This window comes from Artemia sp. Qi Xiang Cuo, chromosome 19 (genome assembly GCF_049724085.1).
Source record: "Artemia sp. Qi Xiang Cuo chromosome 19, ASM4972408v1, whole genome shotgun sequence".
NCBI lineage: Eukaryota > Metazoa > Arthropoda > Branchiopoda > Anostraca > Artemiidae > Artemia > Artemia sp. Qi Xiang Cuo.
In genome coordinates, this window is record NC_142812.1 from 28,042,364 (window position 1) to 28,056,933 (window position 14,570).

At 36.1% G+C, this 14,570-nt stretch overlaps 1 protein-coding gene across 1 annotated transcript in view; it reads right to left on the reverse strand.

The window, feature by feature from the left end:
• Window positions 1-13,542, reverse strand: part of LOC148940687 (uncharacterized) — a 129,029-nt gene extending 115,487 nt beyond the window's left edge. The window contains exon 1 of the mRNA XM_089104811.1: window positions 13,447-13,542. The gene's annotated coding sequence lies outside the window, so the exon portion shown is untranslated. The remainder of the gene's footprint in view (window positions 1-13,446) is intronic.
• Between the last annotated feature and the right edge of the window lie 1,028 nt (window positions 13,543-14,570).

A 14,570-nucleotide genomic window follows, 5' to 3' on the forward strand; every position in this document is an offset into this window, starting at 1 on the left:
TATATTAACCTTTTATAAGCTTATTCAACTTTTAATTATTTTTCTTTTCTTTATGTAAAAAGTTATTTCAAATCTTGAAGTACAATCCTTAAATTTCGCTTACGTTTTGTTTGCAGGTAAAACTTAAAACCTTTTTCTTTGAAAGGAAAAAACTTAAAATTAAATTCCAAAAAATATCATAGGCAGCGCGATAGCGATACCTATGTTAAGAACGATGTGGACACAATGTATTATTTATTTTTCTTCTTTCATCCATACCCGGGCACTTCGTATCAAAGGAGTTGTCATAGAAAATTCGAAAAGGGCTCATTCGATTGGAAATTGGAGTGGCTAATGCCCTTTTTAATAGACGAAAGTGATTGGAGGGCAACTACCCCCCCCCATGCACATCATTCCCTCAAACACATCCAATCAAAATTTTGAGATAGGTATTTTGTTCAGCGTAGTTGATTTCCAGATAGAAAATATGTTTTTGAGGAGGACACTCCCCCACAGCCTTCAGGATAAGGGTTGTAAGTTATGCCCTGGGGGCATATAGGGTTTTTATTGAAGGTGTTGTCGTAGAAACTTCAAAAAAGGCTCATTCGACTGGAAATTCAAAGGGCTATTGCCCCTTTTAATAGTCGAAAGTAATTGGAGGGCAACTAGCCTCCCCCCCCCGCCCAAAATTCCCCCAAACACATCCAATGAAAATTTTGAGATAGCCATTTTGTTCAGCATAGTTGATTTCCAGATAGAAAAAATGTTTTTGAAAAGGACTTTCTCCCACAACCCCTGGGGTAAGAATATCAAGTTGCGCCCCGAGGGGAGATTGGAACGATGTTTGCATAATATATCATTTATTATTTTTTCCTTTAGAGTAGGACATTTCAAACTAAAGAACTTTTCGTAGAAACTTCGAAAAGGGCTCATTCAATTGGAAATTGGAGTGGCTTGTGCCCTTTTTAATAGTCGAAAGTGATTGAAAGGCTTGGAAGTGATTGGAACAGCCCTTCCATGCCCACCTTTTCATGAAACACATCCAATCAAAATTTTGAGATAGCCATTTTGTTCAGCGTAGTTGATTTCCACATAGAAATTATTTGTTTGTGGAGGACACTCCCCCACAGCCCTCAGGGCAATGATTGTAAGTTATGCCCTGGGGACATACAAGGGTTTAATAGAAGGTCTAGTCGTAGAAACTTCAAAAAAGGCAAATTCGATTGGAAATTCAAAGGGCTAGTGCCCTTTTTAATAGTCAAAAGTGATTGGAGGGCAACTAGCCCCTCACGCCCATCATTTCCCCAAACATATCCAATGAAAATTTTGAGATAGCCATTTTGATCCACGCATTTAAATTTCAGGAAATTATACCTTTGAGCAGGACACTCCCCCCCACAGTCTTCAGGGCAAGGGTTATAACTTATGCTCTGGGGGCATATAAGTTTTTATTGAATTCTTTGTTGTAGAAACTTGAAAAAGAGCTCATTCGACTGGAAATTCAAAGGTCTAGTGCCCTTTTTAACAGTCGAAAGTGATTTGAAGGCAACTAGCCCCCCTCTCCCGCCCACCTTTTACCCAAACACATCCAGTCAAAATTTTTAGACAGCCATTTTTTCAATGTTTTGGATTTCCAGATAGAAATTATATTTTTGAGGAGGACACTCCCCCACATCCCTCAGGGCAAGGGCTGTAAGGTTTTTATAGAACGCGGCGTCATTGAAACTTCAAAAAGAGCTCATTCGATTGAAAATTGAAACGGCTAGTGTCCTTTTTGATAGTCGAAAGTGATTGGAAGGCAACTAAGACCCCTTCCACCCCCACCATTTACCCAAACATATTCAATCCAAATTTTTATATAGCCATTTTGTTCCACGCAGTTTAAAATTCAGGAAATTTTACCTTTGAGCTGGACGCTCCCCCCGCAGTCTTCAGAGCAAGGGATGCAAATTATGCCCTAGGCGTTTCCAAGGTTTGTATTGAAATCTTTGTCGTAGAAACTTGTAAAAGGGCTCATTCAATTGGAAATTCAAAGGGCTAGTGCCCTTTTCAATAGTCGAAAGTAATTTGATGGCAACTAATCCCCCTATCACGCCCACCTTTTCCCAAACACTTCCAATCAAAATTTTTAGATAGCCATTTTATTCAACGTAATTGAAAGTTTTTGAAATTAGGTCTTTAAGGATGACGACCCATCCCCCCCCCCCACAACCTTCAGGGCAAATGTTGTAAGTTATGTCATGGGAGCATGTAAGGTTTTTATAGAAAGCGATGCTGTGAAAACATCAAAAAGGGCTCTTCAACTGAAAATTGAAAAGGCTAGTGCCCTTTTAATAGGCGAAAGTGATTGAACTAGCCCCAAACACATCCAATCAAAATCTTGAGATATTCATTTTTTTCAACCTTGTCGAAAGTTCTGGAAATTGGGTCTTTTAGGATGAATACCCCATCAGAGCCCTCAGTGCCTGGGTTGTAAGTTATGCCCTGGGGGCTTATAAGGCTTATATAGGAAGTTGTTGAAGAAATTTCAAAAGGTGCTCATTTGATTGGAAATTGAAATTCCCCTTTTTAATAGTTGAAAGTGAGTGGAGAGGAGTTAACCCCCCTCTCACACCCACCATTTCCCCAAAGACATTTAATCAAAGTTTAGAGATAATCGTTTTGTTCAACGTAGTTGAAAGTTCAGGAAATTATGTATTTAAGGATGATAATCCCCCAGAGTCCCCAAGGCAAAGGTTGTAAGTTATGCCCTGGGGGCATATAAGGTTTTGAATGATAGAGTTGTCGTAAAAACTTCAAAAGGGGCTCATTCAATTGGAAATTGAGAGAGCTAGTGCCCTTTTTAATAGTTGAAAGTGATTGGGGGGTAACTAACCCTCCTATCATGCCCCCCATTCCCCAAACACATCCAATCAAAATTTTCAGACAGCCATTTTGTTCAACGTTGTTGAAAGTTCAGGAAATTATGTATTTAAGGATGATAACCCCCCAGAGTCCCCAAGGCAAAGGTTGTAAGTTATCCCCTGGGGGCACGTAAGATTTTTATTGAAAGCATTGTCGTAGAAACTTCAAAAGGGTTCAATTGATTGGAAATTGAAAGGGCTAGTGATTTTTTAATAGTTGAAAGTGATTGGAGAAAGACTAACGCCTCTCTGACGCCCACCATTTTCCCAAACACATCCAATCAAAATTTTGAGATTGCCATTTTGTTTAACGCAGTTGAAAGTTCTGGAAACTAGGTCTTAGAGGATGACAACCACCCTCACAGCCCTTAGGGTAAATTACAACAATTTATGCCCTGGGTGCATATAAGGTGTTTATAGGAAGTTCTGCCGTAGAAACACAAAAAGGGCTCATTCAATTGGAAATCAAAAGGCCTAATGCCCTTTTTAATAGTCGAAAGTGAATGGAAGGCTTGACATTTTGTAGCAAAGATCGATGTGGATATAATGTATTATGTTTGTTGTTGTTGTTTAGACCAGGGCACTTTGTATCGAAGGAGTTGTCGTAAGAGCTTCGAAAAGGGATCATTCGATTGAAAATAGAAAGGGCTGATGCCCTTTTTAATAGTCGAAAGTTATTGGAGGGAAACTAATTCCTCTACCACGCCTACCCACCCAATTTACTTTATTTTTAAAAAAAAAATGTTGCCATAAAATTAAATCAAAGTGCACTGTGTTAATGCTAATTCTCAATGATGCATCTCAGCAGCATCCCAAGAACGACTGAGGGTATTATGTTCAAACTTTCGGGGCTGCTTCTGCTCTTAAAATTTAACCAAATCAAAATAGCGTAAGTGTATTCAAGCTATCAAAAAAATTAAAGAGATTTTTTTTGCGAATGGTATAAAGTTTTCCATTTCAGGTCAACTAGAGGAGGTATGAAACTAAATTAAACACTACTATTTGTGTCAGATGTTTAAGAATGTGTATGTGGTTAAAAATTGCTGAAAATTTTTCTCCAGCGTACAAATAGCAGGCCAAACTATAAATTCCTAAAAAAACGAAAAGATTTAAAGTATTATTCTCTTTTTCTCTGAAAAAACTATTTCAATATAACACGAACAGAAATTAATTAAAAAAACTTTTTCCAAAAAATAAGTTTTTCAAAGAAAAGTAAAGAACTCAATTAAACAAAAATTTAGTAAAAACAAAATAAAATAATCTACCAAGCGTGAAACTACCACAAATCAGCATCGATAAATAAATAAAACCCAAAACGAACAGAAATTACAATAAATAACCGAGTCAAACTCAAAACGAGCAGAAATTAACATAAGTTGGGCTTGAAAACCCTATGCCTTCCCAAGGTCAGAACATAATTTGCACTTTACTGACAAAAATACAAATGAATGTGCATTGTTAGTTTAATATACATATACTGATATTTAGTACTCAAAATGTTAATATTATTTGATTTATTAAAGTTATAAAAGTAAAAACATTTATATTTTATCAGAATGGGTACAAATTATGTTCTGGCCTTGGGAAGGCAAAGGGGTTTTGAGCCCTACTCATGTTACTTTCTGCTCGTTTTGAGTTTGACTCGGTTATTTATTGCAATTTCGGTTCGTTTTGGGTTTCATTTATTTATCGATGCTGATTTGTGGTAGTTTCACGTTTTGTAGATTATTTTATTTATTTTTGCTCATTTTTGTTTAATGGAGTTCTTTACTTTTCTTTGAACAACTTATTTTGTGGAATTTTTTTTTTAATAAATATCAAAATGAAGCCGTAGCAAAAACGATAACTTTTTTTTAAATAAAGCAATTTCCGATATGAAAAATGACCAACTCCTTTTAAATTTGCGACTTGAAGATTTATTATGACATTTAAGAAAATGCATTAAGCTTCACTGCCATAATTGTTTTTCCAAAGCAAATAAAAGATCTGGAGAACGATAAAAAAAGAACAAAAGAAATTTCCAACAATAAAATTAAGAAATTGCACATCTGACCAGCGAAATCTGACCCTGTTTTGAATGCAAGGTGTTAAAATAGGGTAGTACACTATTTTGAAATAATTATTGAAATAAACAATGTTGAAATAATAAATTGTTGAAATAAACAATGAAATGAAATAATTGCCGAAATAAAGTTGAAATAAACAATAAATTTTGGTACTTAAGTAGATAAAATATAGAATAGTAGCATTGGAGACTTGGGTTATCGAGTCTCTATAACTAAAATTGAAACTTTTATTTTCAGTTCTGTTTGTCAAACAGAACTAAAAAACTGTTCTTTGGGAAGGAAGGGGGGGGGGCAATACCCTGTTCCAAGGTTTGGACCTTCATAAACCTGCCGTTATGAACAAAGTACAATGTTTGCTGATTTCAAAAGCAGGCATAGTAATGCGCATTTCTTTAAGCTTTGGGTTTGCCTAAAAATTTAAAAGGGCTAAAACAAATGTGAAAAATTCAGCTGCTGTATCAAGACTGAGCTATTACTTTCAGATTTCTTTGGTTTATAATGTTTTATTCATATAATCTGACAACAGTTGCCTCGTGTGATCTATCGATGAATAGAGTTCCTGAGTATTCAGATGAAGCACTTAAATATGATCTTCTTCTTTGGTGACTCTTTGCCTTTACTTAAATTTGAGTACTTATTTTTACCAAAGGTAAAAAAGTGAATTCTAGTTAGCCTGACTATACAACTGTTAACTCTGCTTACTGCATCAAATAGGTATTGTCTGTTTTAAAACTCAAAACCTACAAAAAGTTTTGATTTCTAATATTAATCTTTACTGCCATTTGGAAGATTTTTTAAATAATTTTTCTATGAGCAATTAAGCATCTCCCACATCTAAATATGAATATAAAATTATTTTGTTTTTACAAATATGACCATCTCAAGGGCCTCTTGTAGTTTGTGTCACAAACTAACTGAAGCTGAACCCCACACAGATATCAAGCCTAAAGCTGCTGTAACTTTAGTCGCCCACAGATCTAAACCTTTCTCCAATATACTTTTCTTCAAATTGTATCTTCAACCGAGAAACCCTTCTCTTTTTAGTCTGTAAGAGATACAGAACAAGCGCAACAAGCTCCTTAAGTATTGAACAGTATCAGGGAGTAACTTCCTCTTGAATCAGATGTTGCATTTGACTGTCTCCTTTTCACAATAATTCATATATTTGTTACTATGCTCCAGAAACAATAGTAGAGATCAAGGGAGTCCCTAACATGGCCGTGCCCAGGTTTTTTTTTTGGGGGGGGGGAGTTTTACTCAAGGAATTTTTTGTGGGGGGGGGAGTTACAAAAAAACAATTAAAAAAAGCATACAAAATTGGTTTTTATCCATTTTTGTTACGCTTTCACGAGCAAGATAAACATTTCGAGGGGGGGGGGGGAGGGTCAAACCCCTAACCCCCCTGGGTACAGCCTTGTCTCTAAAACCAATAATAAAGGAAAACTACGGGAGGAAGTATTCAACATAAAGATTCGTATAGAGTAAATTAAATATTTTTAAGCTTTTCTCTACAAGGGGAAAATCCAGCAAACGAAAAGGCCCCCCAACAATCTACCAGATAATCAGCCTCTCCAAAAACCTAAAGTTTGACACAATTCGTTTCAGAATTTAAATGTTGTCTGTGCTATTTTTAATTCCTTCGGCTTCAGACTACGAAGAAATTTAATATTAAAATTTCGGTCAATTCAACTGAAATTAGGATATTTATTTTACACTATTAAAAATCCATGTATCTGACTCTTTCTGCAAACAAAGTCAGGAATTTATGTGGGACACCTATTTCATCTACCGATAAATAGAATAGAAATAAAAGTAGCTAGTTTATGTTTCCTGTAACTCAAGTCATTTTCAATTTAACACCTCCATGAGCACTAATTAATTATTTGCACTTCATTTGCCGAATAATAAGAGATTTTTTTGTTCAATTGTTGTAGCCTTCAATATTTTACAGAATTTTATTTTTGCAGAATTGAAACTAAAACGGGATAATTCAATAGACGCTTCAAGTTTCGTTCGAAGATCCTAAAATATTATGGACTGGATAATTTTACTGTTAGGAGCCGCTAAGGGTATGAAGCTAAAACTTTCAGGAATTACTGGGGGGGATTTCATCTTTATCAAAAGACCCTATTTGCAACCAGGCTATCAAAAGGGCTTATATGCTATATCAAAGGAGCGGCTAAGGATATTAAGTTAAAAATTCCAAGGAATGTCGAAAGGGATATTAAACTAAATCAAAAGGCACTAAGTTCATCATGGATCTAAAAATGGCATATTTTAATTTCTCAGGAGCAGCTAAGGGTATAAATTTTAAACTTTCAGAAAAAGCTAAGGGATATCTTGAACTAGACAAAAAAATGTCAGTTTATCCGGGTTGACTTGAAAACTTGACTTGAAACTTTAAAGGAATGTTCGGAGGATTTGGAACTAATAAAAAAATAACTATGTGCGTCCAGGTTGTCAAAATGGAGCATCCATAATGTCTCAGAAATCGGCAAGGGATAATGTTGAAACATTCAGCAAATTTTGAATCGGATTTTGAACTAAATCGAAAGACAATATGTACATCCATATTGTAAAATGACCGTATCTGCAATATAGCAGGTGAAGCACTCTGAATATTTTGAACGGAAATATTAGGTATATAATAGATTTTGACTTGGGGGAACCGACGGGAGCTGATCAAGGACTAAGAAATGGTTGAAAAAATGTGGCTGCATTGATTCTCAGTCCAAAATATTCTTTTTTTTTATGTTAATCTGGTAAGAAATCAGGCCGGGAAGGCACCTAATTTGAGAATCACAACCAAGGGAACTTTGATCGAATATAAATGTGGTTGCGTTGACTTTTAACGTCCTATTTTTATTTTTGTTTTTTAAACAATGGATATATAATTCCTCTTGAATCCAGAGAAAATATTTTTGGTCAGCACCTTTATTGTTGCTGCTACGGCAGGGGAGGGGTGAAAATAACCTCTCATTGCGACAATATTTATCTATGAAGCATAAATTATTTTTTAGACCACATTGCTTTTCCATTTCCGAAAAATTAAGCAAGAAAAAACGGGTTTTAATTTCAACAAAGCAGTGAAACAAAATTAAATAAAAACAAAACAATACTTTAATTCAAAAAATATTCCGAATATTTCGTCCCCACGTCCGAGAGTTTTTCTCAACAGGAAAAAAAACGAAAAGAAATATAAATAAATAAATAAGAACAACTCACATTATAAACAAACTTCCAGCACTGACGTTATAACACAAGAACAAAACCAAAGCAAATGTCTATAGTGAAACCATGATTCACTCTCCTCTTAACATTCAGAGCATAAATCAAATAGTTCGTGGTAACGAACTGTAAGTAAGGAGCGACCCGGCTCAATGGTAACCGAAAATCTAGAAAACGGGTTTTTGATACCAATAGATACATCTAAAGAATCAGATTTCAATGCTGATTTCAAATATATAACTTTCATCAAGTTTAGTGCTACCCATCAAAAGTTACATGCCTGAGAAAATTTGGCTGATTTTCAAAAAAAGGGGGAAAGACTCCCTAAAAATTATAGAACCTTAATGAAAATCACACCATCGTATTCAGCATATCAGAGAACCCTACTGTAAAGGTTTCAAGCTTCTTTCTACAAAAATGTGGAATTTTACATTTTTTGCCAGAAGAAAGATCACGGATGCGTGTTTATTTGTTTGTTTGTTTGTTTTTTTTTCCCTAGGGGTAATGGTATCGACCCAGTGGTCCTAGAATATCGTAGGAGGGCTCATTCGAACGGAAATTAAAATTTCTAGTGTCCTTTTTAAGTGACCAAAAAATGGAGGGCAACTAGGCCCCCTCCCACGCTTAATTTTTTCCCATAGTCACCCGATCAAAATTTTGCGATAGCCATTTTGTTCAGCATGGTCGAAAATATGATAAATACGTCTTTTAGGATGACTTAATCCCCCAAAGTTCCCGGTGGGAGGGATGAAAGTTATAAACTTTACCCAATGTTAACATATAGTATTGGTTATTGGGAAGTACAGAAGTTTTATTAAGTTTAGTATTACTCATCACAGGCTACAAGCCTGAAAAAATTTACTCGATTTTTTAAAGAGTGGGGAAACATCCCCTACAAGTGAAAGAATTTTAATGAAAATCATAACGTCAGATTCAGCATATCAGCAAATCATATTAAAGTGGTTTCAATCTCATATCTGCAAAAATCTGCAACTTTGTATTTTTTGCCAGAAGAAAAATATACGAATATAGAAGTTAGTTACGTAAGTTAATTTGTAAAGACATCCATTTAGCAAAAGAAAAGTAAAATTTTTATGCAAATAAAAGCTGCATTAACTAAAAAACGATCAGAAATTAAATAAAAAAAAACAAGTTTTTTAAACTGAAAGTAAGGAGCGACATTAAAACTTAAAACGAACAGAAATTATTCCGTATATGAAAGGGGCTGTCCCTCCTCAACGCCTCGCTCTTTACGCTAAAGTTTGACTCTGTCTCACAACTTTATTTTTTAAAACAATAAAAAACTTTAGCGTAAAGAGCGAGGCGTTGAGGAGGGGACAGCCCCTTTCATATACGGAATAATTTCTGTTCGTTTTAAGTTTTAATGTCGCTCCTTACTTTCAGTTTAAAAAACTTGTTTTTTTTTATTTAATGGGAATCAGAGGCAACGCTATAGCATTGCCTATAGTAAAAGACCATACGGCTCCAATGTTTTATTATTTATTAATAAAAAAAAAACTTTCTGTAAAGGAAGTTTTTCAAAGAAAAGTAAAGGTCATTTTAAACTTAAGCTCAGCATATACAAATACCTGTTAAAATTCAAACTCAAAAGGACCAGAAATTACTATTAAAAAATAAATGAAACCCAAAATGAACAGAAATTAAATAAACAATCAATGCAAACAAACATACAATAGATAATAATTTAAATGATTAAATAAATCTTAAAATGAGTGAAACTTAAATTGAATATCCAAATCTAGCTTAAAACAAACAAAAATCACTACAAACAAGAATTTGGGTATCGCCTCATTCTCTCACTGTAAAAGTCTAAAAACTTTTCTCTGAAAAACTTCTTTTACAAAAGTTTTTTTTTCAAATTAATTTTTGCTCGTTTTTGATTGCAAAAAGTTTCAAGTTTTTTATATAACCTTACTTAAAAATCAATTTTTTTTTCAACATCAAATGGTCATCGAATTATCAAACTAGTATCAAAGTAACAATACCAAAGTAAAAAAAAAATAACAAAGTAAAGAAAGCATCAAAGTAAACAATGTATCAAAGTAACAATAAGCAACTTGCATAACTTACAGCCCTTGCACCGTAAATCGAAGTTGCCACGTAAATCACTAAATCCAAGTACAGAAGTAAACAAAGTGTCAAAGTAACAATAAGCAAGTTCCGTACCTCAGACCAATTTCCCCGGGGTTAGGGGCGGGGAGTAAGTACAACCCTGGAAGCATAGTTATTTGGACCTTTGAACTTTTTGGAACAAAATGGCAATCTCAAAATTTTGACCGGATGCACTTTGAAAAAGTAGGGTGTAAGCAATTTGGTTATTGACCAATTTTGGCTTTTCAGAAAGAGCTAGATGTATCAATTTCCGATCGAATGAGCACCTTCCAAAGTAAACATGACCATCCCTTCTAAAAACCCTTATATTCTAATAAAAAGCAACTTACATTAGTTACAATCCATGCCCCGGAGGCTAAGGAGGATATTTCAACCCCTTAGTTATAATAATTTGATTTTTGGACTATTTTGAACAAAATTTCTATTTAAAAATTTTGATAAGATACATGAGGGGGGGGGGGCACAAGGAGGATGGGCTTGTTACATTTTGATCACTTTCGATTCTGAAAAGGGGCATAATAAATTTCAATTTCCGGTTGAATGAACTTCCTCCAAAGTGTATACGACCACGCTTTCCATAGAAGCGTTATATGTTAACGATGGGCTCCTAACATAACTTACAGCCCTTTCCCCCAGGGCTGGGGGTGGATTCAAACCCAGAACTGTTTTGTACAGCACTTTTAATTACCGATCAAATGAGCTCTCTATGAAGCTTATACGAGCAGCCTTTTCATAATAACCATATACCCCAGGGCATAACTTACAACGCCTGCACCCGTGCTCTGTGGCGCTGTGTAGACACCAGTGTTTTTTAATCTAAACCTTAAACTATTTCTAACACAATTTCTATCTAAAAAATTTTTCTAATGCATGGGGGAGAAAAGGGGTTGGGGGAGGAGGCTAGCTCCCCTCCTATAATCTGTAAGTTATAAAAAGTGAATTTGAAGTTTTAATTTCCAATCAACTGAGTCCTCCTTGAAGTTTCTGAGACTACCCCTTCCATAGGAGCCTTATATGTTCCAAGGGAATAGCTTACAACGCCTGCCCCGGGCCCTGGGGTGTTGTATCGACATCAGAAGTTTATTATCTTATCTTTCAACTATTTTTAACAAAATAGCTATCTCAAAGGTTTTATCGGATACAATGGCTATCTAAGATTTTCTATCAGATATATTTGTGGAAAAGGGCTTGGGGGACGGGGGTCGAGTTACCCTTCGATTTCTTTCGAATCTTAAAAATGGCATTAGAACTCTTGATTTCCAATCGAATGAGCCCCTTTTGAATTTTATAAACGACCCCTGCTATATGAAGTGCCTCTGGGAAAAAACTAAATGGAGTGAAGGGGCAGCCTAGCTGCCCTTCGATCACTTTTTACTCTTAAAAAGTGAATTATAACTTTCAGTTTCCAAGGAAAAGAGCCCTCTATGAAGTTTATACGAAAATCCCTTCCATAATAACCATTAATACCCCCAGGGCATAATTTACAACGCCTACCCCCGGGCCCTGGGGGTCTTTGTCGACACCGGAGTTTTTGTTATCTGAACTTTGAACTATTTTTAACAAATATTTATCTCAAAATTTTCATCTGATGCATTTAGGCCACACACACACACACACACACACACACACACACACACACACACACACACACACACACACACACACACACACACACACACACACACACACACACACACACACACACACACACACACACACACACACACACACACACACACACACACACACACACACACACACACACACACACACACACACACACACACACACACACACACACACACACACACACACACACACACACACACACACACACACACACACACACACACACACACACACACACACACACACACACACACACACACACACACACACACACACACACACACACACACACACACACACACACACACACACACACACTCAGAGGATACAAAATCAACCCAATCCCCATAACGAACGTTAAGTAGCTTATCTTTAATCGTCAACCGAAACGCAGAGCTCACAGATCAGTCCTCGGAAAACGGCAGAAACTCTTATATCAGGTTTACAGGCCCACAAAAAATTGCAAGCTCTCTAGATGAATAGCTGGCAAGTTTGAGTCCCATGGAGGCGGTGAGCATGGTACTGGGGGCGACAGGGTCATCAGAAACGGAAAAGACTCGCACAGGAAACTGATGCGGATGCGTTTTTATTTGTTTTTTTGTTTGTTTTTTTTTCTACATGGGTGATCGTATCGACCCCTTGCCCTAAAAGTTCGTGAGAGGGCTTATTCAAACGAAAATTAAAAGTTCTAGTGCCTTTTTTAATAATAATAAAAAAATAGAATCACTTCAAACCAAAAACTGCATTGTTGATGTCTACTAAACTGCATTGTGCGTAACTTTTGATGGGTATGACTGAACTTGATGAAACTTATATATATAAAATCAGCATAAAAATCTAATCTTTTTGACATATCTATTGGCATCAAAATTCTGTTTTTGGGGGTTTCGGTCACTATTGAGCCGGGTCGCTCCTTACTTACAGTTTGTTACCACGAACTGTTTGATGTTGGAGTGTAATATCTTGTCGGAATTTTGATCGCACAGAAATTCTATTCAAATCAACTCGAGATACCAAAGATCTACACTTCCTAAATTCTATGTGAATGATCAACCTATGGTAAATACCAAATTCTAGGCCCAATGGTTGATTAGTAAACTTTATAAGAAAGGTGAGCATGTTGCAACATTTTAATTTGGAAATTCATAGTTAACGTTGTATTCTATAATTGAAGGAATCTATGCCTTCATCCTCCTTAAATCCCTCTGAAACTACGTTTGCAATAGCTACTCAAATTAAATCAATGGTCGTAGAATATTAAAAGAGGCTTTGTCTAACATTAATTGTGATTGCTGTGTTTTTGTGAGTTAGAGATGATTGGGGTCATCAAAGCCCCGTCCTGCCATTTTCCTCTGAACCAAATCATCGTGTAACATCAGTTGAGACTAAAAGATACAAACCTGTGTATCTGGAAGCAAAATGCCCTATACGAAAAATAATTTTTGCTAGCTAAAGACCTAGTCTTGCAAATCCCATCAGCTGGTAAATCCCGTCAAATTTCTACATACCTGATTTGGATTGTAGTATTAATAACATAATCACATTTTATTATTTGCAGCAGTATTTTAATTCCTCAAATCTATCTATGTCAATGATAGCAAATCTTATATCTGATGCACTTCCTCCTCTTGGAAACGCTCGGAGAAAACTGAATTCTAAGTTGTGGAATCGAGGAACAGAATGGTCTTGAATCCCCCTACAATAATTTTGCAAGCAAGCTTGAATTTTTGTGTTCCCTACGTCCAATCTCTTCAATCAAACCTTCAAAAGGGAATCAGAGGTAACGCTGTAGCGTTGCCTATAGTAAAGGCCATACGCCTCCAATGTTTTATTATTATTTATTATTATTTTTTTTCCCAGAGGCACTTCATATAAAAGGGGTCATCGTAGAAGCTTCAAAGGGGGCTCATTCGATTGGAAATCGAGAGTTTTAGTGCCCTTTTTAATAGTCGAAAATGATTGAAGGGTAACTAGCCCCCCCTCGCCCATCATTCCCCCGAACACATCCAATCAAAATTTGTGATAGCCATTTTGTTCGGCGTAGTTGATTTCCAGATAGAAAATATATTTTTGAGGAGGATACTCCCCCACAACCCTCAGGGCAATGATTTTAAGTTACGCCCTGGGGGCATATTAGGTTTTTATTGAAGGAGTTGTCGTATAAAATTCAAAACAGGCTCATTCTATTGGAAATTGAAGAGCTAGGGTCTTTTTTAATAGTAGAAAGTGTCGGGAGTTTAACTAGCCCCCCTCCCCCCCCCCCACGCCCATCATTCCCCCAAACACATCCAATCAAAATTTTCAGATAGCTATTTTGTTCAGCGTAGTTGATTTCCAAATAGAAAATGTATTTTTGAGGAGGACACTCCCCTACAACCCTCAGGGCAAGGGTTTTAAGTTATGCCCTGGGGGCATATAAGGTTTTTATAGAAGGCGTTGTCGTAGAAACTTCACAACAGGCTCATTCGATTGGAAATTAAAGGCTAGTGCCCTTTTTAATAGTCGAAAGTGATTGGAGTGTAACTAGCTCCCGCCCCCCCCACGCCCATCATTTCCCAAATACATCCAATCAAAATTTTCAGATAGCCATTTTGTTCAGCGTACTTGATTTCCAGATGGAAAATGTATTTTT